This window comes from Equus asinus, chromosome 24, assembly GCF_041296235.1.
Source record: "Equus asinus isolate D_3611 breed Donkey chromosome 24, EquAss-T2T_v2, whole genome shotgun sequence".
In the NCBI taxonomy this organism is placed as follows: Eukaryota; Metazoa; Chordata; class Mammalia; order Perissodactyla; family Equidae; genus Equus; species Equus asinus.
The window spans coordinates 37812777-37826589 of NC_091813.1; positions in this window are offsets into that span (position 1 = coordinate 37812777).

The window sequence follows — 13813 nt, forward strand, 5'->3', positions numbered from 1 at the left end:
TGAAAGGCTTGATCTTCTTATGCCTGTTCTTTTTCATTTTTCCAGAAATTCTGTGCTTCAGAATAGTGATTAAAAAGGCATATTTTGAGATGTGTTTGGCACAAGACACTGAGTTTTTATCTGAAGTTCCTCATAAATAAATGATCTGTTTTCTCCTAGCTTTTGAGAGAGCCAGTTCCATTTCTGATAAACTTCTCAAAGCTATCTACCTCACCACCTGTGACACGAATGGAGAAAAAATTGTATTACCTCTCCATACACTTCCATAATTTTGCTTTGGCTTCTGATAGTGCAGAATTTTGTGAAGCATTGGTTTAGTAATTTCCCTTGGTGGGAAAACTAAGAGGGTTTTTGATTTTCAGTTGCAAAAGAAGAAATACTGTTAATTATATTTTTCTATTTAGAAAAGTGTCTTATTTACTTTACTAACTGCTATAGTTGTTTGGTTATGTGAAGCTACCAAAACACTAGATGCTTGTAAAATTGAATTGAGTGGCGACTAATTATTGCCTCATTTGAATTTTAATAACTATGTCAGTGGAAGGGGCATGACATAGCAAGAGGTGCCCTAAATGGATGAAATGAGCAAATGTCAGTGCTTTTAGATGACAGGTGAGGTGAAATGTTTCACCAGTTCTTCTCTAATGTTTAGCTGCAATTTTCTATGCCATTTAAGAAATATTAATTGATTACCAGCTTTACATAAGGGGCTCAGTTGAGTGCTCTTGAGAAAAGATAAGAAAGATAAAGTCTCTCTCTTCAAGGAGCTTCTAACTGACCAGGGAGAAGAAAAAATGACAAAAGGAACTGTTACATACCACAGAACATGCTGGGTATCAAAGAGTTACAAAGAGAGTGTGGGAATCCCTGGATGAAGGGACCTTTTCTGGATGGGAAAGTGAGAGAAGGCTTAAAGGCGGGACCCTGAACGGAGAGGAGGTTCCGTAAGTTGATTTATGGAGATGGGTGTTCCTCCTAAAATTGTTGGAATATAATTCAGCAAATCAAACAGTGAAGTATAAGAGCAAAATAGACTTGAATATAGGCAAGAACCTGTAAAGTTTACCATCTATGCTATCTTACCGAAAAAATCATTCAAGACTCGTTCCCAATCTTTGGGGGAAAGCATTCAGTGTTTCACCATTCAGTATGATGTTAGCTATAAGTTTATTTGCAGATGCTCTTTATTAGGCTCAGGAAATTCCCTTCTATTACCAGTGTGCTAAGGGGTCATGAACGGATGTCAGATTTTGTCAAATGCCTTTTCTATATCAATTGAGATGATCAGATGGTTTTTCTTCTTTGTCTGTAAATGCGATGAATTATATTGATTGACTTTTGAATGTTGAGCCAGCCTTGCATTCCCAGGACAAGCCCTACTTGGTAGTGAGGTATGACTCTTTTTACATATGGTTAGGTTCCCCACTTATTTTTAATGTTACCTGTGTCATATATGTCCATATATGACCAGAATATGGTCAGTTCTTATAAATGTTTCCTATGTGTTTGAAAAGAACATGTCTTTTGTACAGATGGTTGAAATGATCATTTATTAATCACATTGATGAAATCTATACTCTCATAGACTTTTTTTGTCTACTGTTTTCTCAATTACTGAGAGAGAGGTTAAACTCTTCTACCAGTGTGGATTTGTCTACATTTTCTTATAGTTCTGTCCATTTTTGCTTTGTATATTTTGAAGCCATCATGAGTATAAATATAAAATTGCTACATTTTACAGATGAATTGAACCATTATTCTGATACCCAGTTGAACTCTAGGAAGGCATTTAGCCTTGAAGTCTATTTCGTCTGATATTTGTATAGCTACAGCACCTTTATTTTTTTAGAATTTTCATGAGTTGTCTTTTCCTATCACTTAAATTATTTGTATTGACAGTATTATGGGGTATAATTTACATATAATAAATGCAGCTATTAGCATACAGTTTAATGGGCTTTGAAAAATGTATAGCCCTGTGATGTATAGCCCATCATTACAATCAAGATAAAGAACATTTCCATCATCCCCAAACATTCACGTCACTCCTCTGCCATTCCCAGACCCAGATGACCGCTGAGATGGATTCTATCCCTATGGTTTTCGTCTTTTCTAGCGTTGGTGTAAATGGAATCATACAGCATGTACTACCTTGTGTCTGGCTTAAAATTTTTTTTTTCTCAGCATAATGTGTTTGAGACCATACATATTATTGCGTGTATCAAAGCTTGTTCCTTTTAATTACTAAGCAGTATTCCAGTATATGCATATATCACAATTTATTTATCCATTCATCTATTGATAGACATTTTGAGTTGTCTCCAGCTTTTGGCTATCATGAATAAAACTTCTGTGAACATTCTTGAATAAATTTGGTATATGTTTTCACTTCTCTAGGAGTGAAATTGCTAGATCGTATGGTAAGTGTATATATAACTTTATAAGAACTAAAGCAGTTGTACAATTTGACATTCCTGCAAGCAATGCATGAGAATTCCAGTTGCTTTAAAAATCTTACCAAAATTTGATATTTTCAGTCTTTTTAATTTTAGCTATTCTAGTGAGTATGTAGTGGTATCTTATTGTGTTTTCAATTTGCATTTCCTTAATGAGTAATAATGCTAAGCAAGTTTTATGTGTTTACTAGCCATAGACATATCTTCTTTGATAAAGTGTCTGTTCAAATCTTTTGTCCATTTTCTTTTTTTGAGGAAGATTAGCCCTGAGCTAACTACTCCTAATCTTCCTGTTTTTGCTGAGGAAGACTGGCCCTGAGCTAACATCCATGCCCATCTTTCTCTACATTATACGTGGGATGCCTACCACAGCATGGCTTGCCAAGTGGTGCCATGTCTGCACCCAGGATCCCAACCGGCGAACCCCGGGCTGCCGAGAAGCAGAACGGGCGCACTTAACCACTGAGCCACTGGCCTGGCCCCTCCATTTTTTAATTTGGTTGTTTACCATTTTATTATTGAATTGCAGGAGTTCTTTATATAATCTAGATACAAGAACCTTGACAGTTAAATGGTTTACAAACATTTTTTTCTAGTCATTGGCTTGAATTTTCATTTTATTATTGGTGTCTTTCAAAGAGTAGAAGCTTTTAATTTCGATAATTACAATTTATGAATTTTTGTCTTTTTGTGGTTCATGATTTTCTTGCACATCCAAGAAATCATTGACTACCCAAAGGCCGCAGAGATTTTCTTTTATGTTTTCTTCCAGAAGTTTTATAATTTTAGCTTTTACATTTATATATATGACCCACTTTAAGTAATCTTTTGTATGAGTGTGGCAAGGGTAGAGATACTTTTTTCATTTCTGGATATCCGGTGTCCCAGCATCAGTGTTTGAAAGAGTATCCTTTCCTCAAGAGATACCTTGGCATCTGTTGATAAACCAAGTAATATACGTATTTATCTCTTTCTGGTTTTCATTCTTTTCCATTGATCTATAAGTCTATCCCAACACCAATCCTACACTATCTTGATTGTTTTAGCTTTATAGTAAGTCTTGAAATCAGATAACATAAATCCTTCAACTTTGTCCTCTTTTTTTTTTTTAAGATTTTATTTTTCCTTTTTCTCCCCAAAGCCCCCGGTACATAGTTGTGTATTTTTTTAGTTGTGGGTCCTTCCAGTTGTGGCATGTGGGATGCCGCCTCAGCATAGCTTGATGAGCAGTGCCATGTCCGTGCCAAGGCTTCAAACTGGTGAAACCCTGGGCTACCAAGCGGAGTGCGCGAACTTATCCACTCGGCCATGGGGCCCGCCCCCCTCCTCTTTTTTTGGAGTTGTGCCTTTCTCTGTCTTTTGCTTATCTATATACACTTTTGAATTAGCTGGGCAATTTCTAAAAAAATCTTACTGGGATAATGTTTGTATTTGTATTGAATCTATAGTTCAATTTAGAGAAAATTGTTGTCTTAACAATAATGAATCTTCCAATTAATGAATGTGGTATAATCTCTGTTTTTATTTAGATCTTCGTTAATTTCTCTCATATGTTGTAACCTTTACCATACAGATCTTATATATATTATTAAATTTTCTTGATTTTATATAACTGATATTATTTTAATTGGCCTTAAAAATTTAATTTCTAACTTTCCTGTGATTATATAACAATACAATTGATTTTTGTGTGTTGACTTTGTGTCATGTGACTTGCTGAATTTACTTACTGGGTCTAAAAATTTTTGGTAGATTTCTTATCATCAGGGACTAAAGACAGTATTACTCCTTTGGCAATGCTCTGTAAGCCTTTTATTTATTTTTCTTGCCTTATTTCACTAGCTAGGCCCTCGAGACTAATGTTGAGCAGAAGTGATGTGAGCATTCATCCTTGTCTTATACCTGATTTTAAAAGAAGCATTCAGGGCCGCTCCCGTGGCTGAGTGGTTAAGCTTGTGCACTGTACTTCGGTGGCCCAGGATTTCGCTGGTTTGGATCCTGGGTGTGGACATGGCACCACTCATCAGGCCACACTGAGGAAGCATCCCACATGCCACAACTAGAAGGACCCACAACTAAAATATACAACTATGTACTGGAGGAACTTGGGGAGAAAAAGCAGAAAAAGAAAAAATAAAAGACTTGCAACAATTATTAGCTCAGGTGCCAATCTAAAAAAAAAAATTAAAAAAAATAAAAGAGTATTCATTTTTATTTTCTATTTTTTTTTTAAGGAAGATTAGCCCTGAGCTAACATCTGCTGCCAATCCTCCTCTTTTTTGCTGAGGAAGACTGGCCCTGAGGTCACATCCATGCCTATCTTCCTCTACTTTATATGTGGGACACCTGCCACAGCATGGCTTGCCAAGTGTTGCCATGTCCACACCCAGGATCCGAATTGGTGAACCCCGGGCTGCCGAAGTGGAACGTGAGAACTTAACCACTGCGCCACCAGCTGGCCCCTAAAAGAAGTATTCATTTTTAATTATTAAATATGAAATTCATTGTAGGTTTGTCATTGATGCCGTAGTTCATTGAAAGTTTTTATCCTGAATGGGTGGTGATTAAATAATTTTGAACACTTCTGCATATATTGAGATGATCATACTGCTTTTCTTTTATTTTTTATTAGTATAATGAATTACATTGACAGATTTTGTTAATATTTAATTCTGAGGATTAATAAATTGCTGAATTTTTAATCACTATCATCTTGTAAATGATTTTTGCTTCTATTTTTATGAAAGATAGTGATTTGTATATTTCTTTTCTTTAATGTTTTGTTTGCTTTTGTCATTAGGGTAATGCTGGCCTTATATAATGAGTTGGAAAATGCCCCCTCCTCTTCTTTCTCAAATATTTTATTTGCCTTTTGTATTATTTATTCCTTAAAATCTGATAGAATTCATGGTACAGCCAGTACCTGCAGTTTTCTTTGTGAGAAGCTTTTATAATTTTAATTTCTTCAATAGATATCAGGCCACTTAGGTATTTATTTTTTCTTGAGTCACTTTTTGTATTTTGTATTTTATAATTAATTTGTCCATTTTATGTAAATTGTCAAATTTATTGCCATAAAGGTGTTCATAATGTTTTCTTATCTTTTTGATCACTGTAGAATCCGCAGTGTTATCCACCTTTTTATGTCTGATGTAGATAATTTGATGAAAGTTGTCTTTTATCTCTTTTTTCTCATCAGTCTTGTGAGATGTTTGTCAATTTTAGAGTATTTTAAAGAACTAGTTTTTTGTTCAATGAATTTCTCTATCTTTTGTGCATTTTCTCTTTCATTGATTTCTGATCTTATTTGTATTATTTCCTTCTTTATTTGCTTTGGGTTTAATTTGGTTTTCTTTTTCTCACTTATCAAGGTGAAGGCTTAAATAATATATTTTGGACCTCCCTTGTTTTGTAATATAGTCACAGAAAGCTGTAAGTTTCCCTCTAAACACGGCTTTAATAACATCCCACACATTTTGATTTGTTGACTTTTCAGTTTAATTTCAGCTTAATTCACTTCAAAATGTTTTCTAATTATCTTTGTGTTTTGTTTTGTTTTTACCCGTGGATTATTTAGAATTACATTGTTTAATACTTGGGGAATTTTCAGCTATCTTTCTTCTAGTACCTTCAAGTTTAATTCCATTGTGGTTAGAGAACATACTTGGTATGATTTCGAGTCTTTTAAATTATTGTAATCTGTTTTATGTCACAGAATATGGTCCATCTTTGTTGATGTTTTATGTGAATTTTTAAAAAATGTGCCTTTTGCTGTTTTTCTTCCTTTTAGTAGAAATTTTTAAAAATTATTTTATTGAGGTCATAGTTTATAACATTATGACATTTCAGGTGTACATTATTATTTGTCAGTCACCATATATGTGTGTCCCTTTACTCCTTATGCTCACCCTCTACCTCCTTCCCCTCTGGTAACCACTAATCTGTTTTTTTTTTTTGGTTAACGTGTTTGTTTATCTTCCACATATGAGTGTAATCATGTGGTGTTTGTCTTTGTCTGGCTTATTTTGCTTAGCATAACACCCTCAAAGTCCATCCATGTTATTGCAAATGGGACAATTTTGTCTTTTTTTATGGCTGAGTAGTAATCCATTGTATATATACACAACATCTTCTTTATCTGTTCATCAGCTGATGGGCACTTGGGTACCCATCTTCCACATCTTGGCAATTGTTAATAATGCTGCAGTGAACATAGGAGTGCATGAATCTCTGAATTGTTGATTTCAAGTTCTTTGGATAGATACTCAGTAGTGGGATAGCTTGGTTGTATGGTATTTCCATTTTCAATTTTTTGAGAAATCTCTATACTTTTTTCCATAGTAGCTGCACCAGTTTGCATCCCCACCAGCAGTGCATGAGGATTCCCTTTTCTTCATATCCTCTCCAACATTTGTAGTTTTTTGTCTTCATAATTATAGCCATTCTAACAGGAGTAAGGTGCTATCTCATTGTAGTTTTGATCTGTATTTCCTTAATGATTAGTGATATTGAACATCTTTTCATGTGCCTGTTGGCCATCTGTATATCTTCTTTGGGAAACATTTGTTCATATCCTCTGCCCATTTCTTGATCAGGTTATTTGGGTTTTATTTTTGTTGAGTTGTATGAGTTTTTTTTTAAAATATATTTTGGAGATTATTCCTTTCTTGGATATATGATTTGCAAATATTTTCTGTAAGTTGGTGTCTTGTCTTTTCATTTTGTTCATAGTTTCCTTTGCCTTGCAGAAGCTCTTTAGTCTGATGTATTTCCATTTGTTTATTTTTTCTTCTGTTTCCCTTGCCTGAGTAGACATGGTATTTGAAAAGATGCTGCTAAGACCTATGTCAAAGACTGTACTGCCTATATTTTCTTTTAGGAGTTTTATGGTTTCACGTCTTACCTTCAAGTCTTTAGTCCATCTTGAATTAATTTTTGTGTATGGCATAAGGTAATATTCTACTTTCATTGTTTTGCATGTGGCTGTCCAGCTTTCCCAACACCATTTTTGGAAGAGACTTTCCTTTCTCTGTTATATGTTCTTGGCTCCTTGTCGAAGATTAGCTCTCTGTAGATGTGTGGTTTTATTTCTAGGCTTTCAATTCTGTTCCATTGATCCGTGTATCTGTTTTTGAGCCAGTACCATGCTGTTTTGATTACTATTGTTTTGTAGTATATTTTGCAGTCAGGGATTGTGATGCTTCCATTTTTGTTCTTTTCTCTCAGGATTTCTTTAGCTATTTGAGGTCTTTTGTTGTTCCATATGAATTTTAAGATTATTTGTTCTATTTCTGTGAAGAATGTCATTGGGATTCTGATTGGGATTGCATTGAATCTGTAGATTGCTTTAGGTAATGTGGACATTTTAACTATATTTATTCTTCCAATCCTTGTGAATAGAATATTTTCCCATTTCTTTATGTCATCATTGAATTCTTTCAACAATGTGTTCTAGTTTTCAATGTATAGGTCTTTCACCTCATTGGTTAAATTTATTCCTAGATATTTTATTCTTTTTGTTGAGATTGTAAAAGGAATTGTATTCTTGAGTTCTCTTTGTCTTAGTTTGTTATTAGAGTATGGAAACACAATTGTATTTGTAAGTTGATTTTGTACCTTGCAACTTTGCTGTAGTTGTTGATTATTTCTAATAGTTTTCTTTTTTTTGTCCTCCTCAAAGTCCTAGTACTTAGTTTTATATCCAATTTGTAAGTCCTTCTAGTTCTTCTATGTGAGATGCCACCACAGCATTGCTTGATGAGTGGTGTGTAGGTCTGTGCCCAGGATACGAACTGGTGAACCCCAGGATGTAGAAGCAGAACATGTAAACTTAACAACTACACCACCAGCCCGGCCCTTCTAATAGTTTTCTGATGGATTCTTTAGGGTATTCTATATATAGAATCATGTCGTCCACAAACAGTGAGAGTATCACTTCTTCCTTGCCAATTAAAATACCTTTTATTTCTTTTTCTTGTCTAATTGCTCTGGCCAAAACCTCCAGTACTGTGTTGAATAAGAGTGGCAAGAGTGGGCACCCTTGTCTTGTTCCTGGTCTCAGAGGGATGGCTTTCAGTTTTTCCCTGTTGAGTATGATGTTGGCTGTGGGTTTGTCATATGTGGCCTTTATTATGTTGAGGTACTTTCCTTCTATACCAATTTTATTCAGAGTTTTTATCATAAATGGATGTTGAATCTTGTCAAATGCTTTCTCTGCATCTATTGAGATGATTATGTGATTTTATTCTTCATTTTGTTAATGTGGTGTATCACTTTGATTGATTTGCAGATGTTGAGCTGTCCCTGCATTCCTTGTATAATCCCACTTGAACATGGTGTATGATCCTTTTCATGTATTGCTGTATTTTGTTTGCCAAAATTTTGTTGAGAATTTTTGCATGTTCATCAGCAATATTGGCATGTAATTTTCCTTCTTTTTGTTGTCCTTGTCTGCTTTGGGATCAGGGTGATGTTGGCCTCATTAAATGAGTTAGGAAATGTTCCATCTTCTTCAAATTTTTGGAATAGTTTGAGAAGGGTAAGTTTTAAATTTTCTTTGAACGTTGGGTAGAATCCTCCAGAGAAGGCATCTGGTCCTGAATTTTTATTTTTTGGGTGGTTTTTTATTACTGTTTCAATCTCTTTACTTGTGATTGGTCTATTCAGATTCTCTCTTTCTTTCTTGATTCAGTTTTGGGAGGTTTTATGAGTCTAAGAATTTATCCATTTCTTCTAGATTGTCCAATTTGTTGGCATATAGTTTTTCATGGTATTTTCTTGTAATTCTTTGTATTTCTGTGGTAGCCATTGTAATTTCTCCTCTTTCGTTTCTAACGTTATTTATTTAAGGCTTCTCTCTTTTTTTCTTAGTGAGTCTGTCTAAGAGTTTGTCCATTTTGTTTCTTCTCAAAGAACCAGGTTTTTGTTTCATTGAGTCTTTCTACTGTTTATTTTGTTTCTATTTTATTTTATTTCTGTCCTAATTTTTATTATTTCCTTCCTTCTGCTGACTTTGAGATTTATTTATTCTTCTTTTTCTTGTTCTGTTAAGTGTAGTTGGAGATTACTTATTTGAAATTTTTCTTATTTGTTAATGTGGGCCTGTATTGCTATGAGTTTCCCTCTTAGGACAGCTATTGCTGCATTCCATAGAAGTTGGTATGATGTATTTTCAATTTCATTTGTCTCTAGATAGTTTTTGATTTCTCCTTTGATTTCTTCATTGATCCATTGGTTGTTCAGTAGAATACCATTTAGTCTACATATTTGTTACTTTCCCAGCTTTTTTCCTGTGGTTGACTTCTAGTTTCATAGCATTATGGTCAGAAAAGATGCTTGATATGATTTCAATATTCCTAAATTTGTTGAGGCTTGCCTTGTTTCCCAACATATGGTCTATCTTTGAGGAATGTTCCATGTGTCCTTGAGGAGAATATGTATTCTGCTGTTTTTGGGTGGAGTGTTCTATGTAAATCTACTAAGTCCATCTGATCTAGTTTTTCATTTAATTCCACTATTTCCTTGTTGACTTTCTGTCTGGATGATCTATCCATTGATGTAATGTATCCATTGACGATGTAACCATTGCTCTACTATTGTTTTGTTGCTGTTAATTTTTCCCCTTAGGTCTGTTAATAGTTGCTTTGTGTGCTTCAGTGTTCCTGTGTTAGGTACATATATATTTATAAATGTTATGTCCTCTTGATGGAATGCCCCTTTTGTCATTATATACTGCCCCTCTTTTTCTCTCATTGCCTTTTTTATCTTGAAGTATACTTTGTCTAAGTATGGCAACACCTGCTCTCTTTTGTTTGTCATTTGCTTGGAGTATCATTTTCCATCAATTTGCCCTGAGTCTGTGTTGTCTTTAGAGCTGAGATGTGTTTTCTGAAGGCAGCATATTGTTGGGTCTTGTTTTTTAGTCCGTTTAGCCACTCTGTGTCTTTTGATTCTAGAATTAAATCCATTTACATTTAGAGTGATTATTGATATATGAGGGGTTAATACTGCCATTGTATCTCTTGTTTTCTGGTTGTTCTATATTTCCCTTGTTTCTCGTCCTGCATGTTTCCAACTGCCATTTCAGTTTGGTGATTTTCTATGATGGTTTCTTAGTTTTCTTTTTATTTATCATTTGTGTCTCTGTTCTGATTTTTTGTTTAGTGGTTACTGTGAGGTTTGTATAAAAGATCTCAAAGATGAGACTGTCCATTTTCTGAAAGCCTCTTTTCTCCTTAGCTTAAGTAGGTTCCATCCCTTTTCTCTTCCTTGTTTAAATTATTGTCATCACAGCTTATTCTGTTTTGTGTTGTGAGTTTGTGATTAAAATGAAGTCATTATAGGGCCAGTATCATGGCTTAGTGGTTAAAATTTGATACACTCTGCTTCAGTGGCCCAAGTTTGCAGGTTTGGATCCCAGGTGCAGACTTACACCACTCTTCAAGACACACTGTGGAAGTGATCCATATATAAAATAGAGGAAGCTTGGCACAGATGTTTGCTCAGGACTAATCTTCCTCAACTAAAAAAAGAGGAAGATTGGCAATGGATGTTAGCTCAGAGCTAATCTCCCTCAGGAAAAAAAAAAAAAGATAGTTATTTTGGATGCTTTCCTTCCCTTTATCTTTACTGTTATAGTATAGTGTTTGCTAACCTATTCTGATAGAGAACTGCAATTTTATGATTTTTTTCTTCTCTATCTCTTTCCTCAAGAATTTGTAAACCTTTTTTTTTTTTTCTGATATGAGACCCTTCTTGATCATTTCTTGTAGGGTGGTCTTGTGGTAGTGAACACCCTCAGCTTTTGTTTATCTAGGAAAGCCTTTATTTCTCCATCATATCTGAAGGATAATTTCTCTGGATAGAGTATTCTTGGCTGAAAGTTTTTGTCTTTAAGTATTATGAATATATCATTCTACTCTCTCCTTGCCTGTAAAGTTTCTGCTGAGAAATCTGCTGAAAGCCTGATAGGGGTTCCATTCTATGTTATTTTTTTTTGCCTTACTGCCCTTAATATGTTTTCTTTGTTGTGACTTTGCTAGTTTTGCTAATATATGCCTTGGAGAGGGTCTTTTTACATTGATGAAATTAGGACTTCTATTAGCTTCATTTGTGTGTAATTCCAGCTCCTTCCCCAGGTTTGGGAAATTCACAGCTATTATTTCTTTGAACAGGCTCTCTGCTCCTTTGTCCTTCTCTTGTCCCTCTGAAATACCTATAATCCTTATGTTGCATTTCCTAATTGAGTCAGATATTTCTCAGAGAATTTCTTCATCTCTTTTTAGTCTTAGTTCTCTCTGCTCCTCTGCCTTAATCATTTCTATATTTCTGTTCTCTAAATTACTAGTTTTGTCCTACATAATGTCGGCTCTCTTTTTCAAGGATTCTAGACTGTTTTTTATCTCATTCATTGTGTTCTTCATTTCCAGCATTTCTGTTTGGGCTTTTTTTTAGAGTTTCAATGCCTTTTGTGAAGAATTCCCTCTGCTCATTAATTTTATTCCTGAGTTCATTGAACTGTCTGAGTTTTCTTGTAACTCATTGAGTTTCTTTATGACAGATATTTTAAAATTTCTGTCATTTAGATTATAACTTTCTGTGACTTCAGAATTGATTTCTGGACACTTGTCATTTTCCTTCTGGTCTGAAGTGTTAATGTATTTATTCATGCTGTTTTATGGGGTGGACCTTTGCCATGGCAAAGTGGTAGCATTTAGTTGCAGATTTCACCTGCCACCACTTGGGTCAGAGCAGGTGCTGTGTTTTCTGAGCCCACCACGTCCCCTGGCAGTTGTGCCCATCTGTTAGACATTGTGCTCATAGGGCTCTCTGTGTCTGGCCACCACTGCTTCACACACACAGGCACAGGCACTTTGGTGGGGATCTCCTGCCCTGGCCAACCAGCTCAGCTGTTGTGCCAGGTGGGATGGAGAGGAGGGGGCACTTTCTTTCCCCTCTGTGCTCCCACTCTGCACTCACTGGTGGTCCACCTAGGCTCCTTGGCTTGGTGGGGACACCCTCGTGGTGACTGAGCTGCCTCAGTGTGGAGCATTCCCACAGGCACAAGATGCAACTCCAAGAGTGAAAGCATTCCTGCAGAGGGCTGCTTTTTCCCGTCTCTTCTCAGAGTCCCACACCAGCCATTGCGTGAGGTCCCATGCCCTAGTTAGCTGCCACTGGGGAGGAGGAGGAGATCCCCTTGTCTCCTTCCACTGCTTCCCAGGGGATCCAGTACACCCACTTTCAGAGGTATGGCTGTGTGGATCTCTCAGGCATCTATTGTGTTGTGCGGATTTCCTCTGTTGGTTAATGAGTGTCCTTTTCATTTTATCTTATCTAAGGGAAGATCTCACTCTGCCATGACATCATTCCTTGGTGGACATTTTTATAAATGCCAATTAGGTCAAGATAGTTGATTTTGTTTTTTCATGTCTTTGATATCCTCACTACTTTTCTTTCTACTTGTAACAATTCCTGAGAGAAGAGTATCATAATCTCTAACTGTAATTGTGGACTTTCTTTTTACTTCTATCAGTTCTGCAAGTTTTTCCTACATGTATTAAAGGCTCTATTATTAGGTTTATGCACATTAAGATTGTTGTATTCTTGTTGAATTGACCCCTTTGTCATTATGAACATTCCTCTTTATCCTGGAAATAATCCTTGTCCTTAAGTCTACTACATCTGATAGTAAAATACCCTCTTCAGTTTTTAGCCAACTCTGGTAGTCTAGTGGTTAAGATTCAGCGCTCTCACCATCAAGGCTGTGGTTCACTCCTGGTCAGGGAACCACACCACCTGTCTATTGGTTGTCATACTTTGGTGGCTGCATGGTACTGTGGTACTGAAAGCTATGCCACTGGTATTTCAAATACCAACAGGATTACCCATGGTGGACAGGTTTCACTGGAGCTTCCAGACTAAGACAGACTAGGAAGAAGGACCTAGCCACTCACTTCCAATAAACTTGGATGTTAAAACCCTATGAATAGCAGCATGCATTGTTTGATATTATAGCACCAGAAGGTGAGAGGATGGAGCAAAAAGACCAGGTGGGGTTCTACTCTGCAGTACATGGTGTCACTAGGAGTCAGAATTGACTCAACGGCATTAATAACTCCAGTTTTTGCATTGTATATCTTTTTCTGTATATATTTACTTTAATTTATCCATGTATTTATATTTAAAGTGCTTTTCTTGTAGTCTGTGCTGCATATTGTCTCATAACAGTTGTTTCAAGTATTTTGTCCCATTTTCTAGTTGTTTACATTGAGAGGGTGAGTCTAGACTGTTATCCCATTATAGCAGAGCAGAAGCTTTATTCATATCTTTTTAATGTATTCTTTATCTATTCTTTA